Genomic DNA, 2,850 nt, shown 5'->3' on the forward strand with positions numbered 1-2,850 from the left:
AGAGATTCTTAAAATACTAAAAAGTTGTACAAGTTTAAAGTAGGAGTATCTGTATACCCTTTACCTCCATACATGGATAAACATTAACACACTCACATGGTTGTTCAGAAGCACAATAATATCAGTCACACGCAAACCACTCTATTATTTGTCACAAGCAAACTGATGAAAATGGGTGATACATATTTAAATCTCCTGGAGATAGATTTCTAAGTGCAGGTGTGTCTCAAACAAACATTTGGCAGGGAAAAATCTTGGTCACAGTCAAACAGGGTGATCTTCAGCACCTGATGTAGGGATAAGATTTTCCATGTAAGAAATAAAATTACAATAATACCCATATGTGTTACTGATATGTTTGAGTGTCGAGGCAAACAGGGGAAGTGACAGGGTTACCTAATAAAAGACCAGCAAGACCTCTGGAAGCAGGTAGCAAGAATAGCGATTGGGCTACACTCTCTGCATAAGCTCTCTTAATCACTGGATGGTTGACATGCCAGCTGGCTCTTCCATAATTCAAAACTATTTAAATTTGATTATTTAAATAAACATTGCAAAATAAGGTTTGTTCTCATTATTTTGTAATCAAACTCCTTCAAAGGCCTTGAGAAGAAACCAAACCAACAAAAGAAACCAAACACACGCACACACACAAAACCCCAAAACAAAACTGTTGATGCTATGATCTGAATTTGGAAGAGAAACATTTTCTATCTTGATGGGAGAAAGCAAGGAAAGTAACATACACTTGCTACACATAAAAAAGCAATATTCAGTGAGGAACATAAAACAGAAAAGAGAATATGCATAGAAACTTCCACGGTCCCTCAGTTAATGTGGCTCAGAAATATAAAACTCATAACTAGACTGTTGCCCTTCACACATCAATTAATCACAGTGCTCTTCTTAGACCTTAATAACTGCAGTCTTACCTTGCTGTAATCACTGTATTCAGAAATCGGACATATTATATCCACTGTCTACATCTCTTTTCAATCCTACATTTCAAACACACATCAATTGCTTGTCTGTGTTCTGAAGATCCTTTGCTGTGTTCATCAGAAGTGCAGCTTTCTCAGCTGCAAGATTTCCAAACTGGTACTGTATTACTGTATTACTGTATGGTTCTTCTGGAGTTGAAGAAAATTAAATCAATAGCATTCCTCTTAACTAGATAATTTATTTTATCAAACGTATCAGATCAGTACAACATGATCTACGTTCCGAAAAATGTATGTTCCATTTTATTTTCCTGCTTTAATTACTTCCTTCCTTTAAAATCTGTTCTAAAGCTTTGCACACTGTTGAGTCATACTAATGACCTTATTATTGCTTGGATCAGTTTTACTGCCATTCCTGGTCCTTCTTTAACACAGGTACAAAATCTACTAGATGAATAACTGATAGTCCTATAAAATGCATGATCTGAAGCAATCCAGAGCTGCAGTGAATTGAGCACAGCCCATTCCCCATAAGCACTGAAAGAATTTGTATGCCAGGATACTACAAGCAAACTACAATTTTTCAAAGGCTTATTTGATCAAAGTTAACTATTTTCCTTCATGAAAAAAAAGTCAAATCACTGACCGAAGCCTTTACAGTACTACATCTGTTCAAAGAAAATTCACTATAACTTTATTTTCAATGTGGGCAAAATGAGACACACTCAAACACTTGGAGCGTTTTGGCTGGCTTGAAAAGAAAAAAATAGTATGTTTTTTCTTCTCATTTGAACTATTTAGTAAAATCATGATGCTTTAATTTCTGATTTTCTACTTTATTGCTCTTCAAAACAATTTGATGTGTTGATTAACTCAGTGATGAATTCTTAGGTATAATATCCCTATACCCAAAGTTCTTCCATTCCCAGGGTACACATACTAAAGGAACTAGCATATGCACTTGACCAGTTAGGGATATTCCTCCTTACATGGAATTTGAATTTAGTTTTCTTTGACATAGGCTAAAATATTTTAATATGTTACCAACTGGAACAAAAGGCATTTTTCCTTAGAGTCCCAAGAGAAAGGCAGAACAGGGTAGATCTGAGGCTCTTAAGGCATTGCATATCTTCAGGTACTAACATATGCACAGCACCAAATACACCTGCCTTGGTAGGTATAGGTAAAAAGTTCCTACTTAGAGTTTTCTTTTTCTGGAAGAATTAACCCTCTGGATTCAAACACCCCTTGGTGATTGAAACCTCTGTGGCCTGTTTTCTCCTTTTCTGTGTGCTGGCAGAGAATAAAACAGTATCAGCAACCAATGGATACAGTGAAGGCCATAGATTTTCAAAAGAACTTTGGTAAAATGTTTTGCTTCCTTACTTACACATAATATATATGTATTTATTTGCATGTAGATGTATAAGCATCTTGTTCAAGCCTGGATATAGCAAGCTTAGTGAAATTATATTGTGAACAAGAACTTCCCCCAACATCAGAAAATCACATCTGATTTCTATTTCTGCTTTATGCATGTTTATATCATGATCAAATACACAGCTATGACTCTGCTTTACCTGTGCTTCTCCATACATATTTTCCAGCATCCATCTGACAACCTCTTCCTAGGTAAATAACAGTTCACTATATTTAAGGCTCCTCTAGGATATTCTTAATGCCATTGTATTGGAGGAATGTTTCTGGGTTTAAGTTATGTATCCAAAACCTCATTCCTGAAAGAAATCATACATTTTAAGGTAGCAAACAAACAGGCAGAGCAAGAAACAGCACCAAACATACAGCACAGGAAGTATCAGGTAAGCTCACTCTAACATTACAGCTAGTTTCAGAGAAAACACCAAGAATTACAATTTTCAAGAAGCTCTTGATTAAATCATTACAGTCT

The sequence above is a fragment of the Corvus hawaiiensis genome, chromosome 6 (assembly GCF_020740725.1).
Source record: "Corvus hawaiiensis isolate bCorHaw1 chromosome 6, bCorHaw1.pri.cur, whole genome shotgun sequence".
In the NCBI taxonomy this organism is placed as follows: domain Eukaryota; kingdom Metazoa; phylum Chordata; class Aves; order Passeriformes; family Corvidae; genus Corvus; species Corvus hawaiiensis.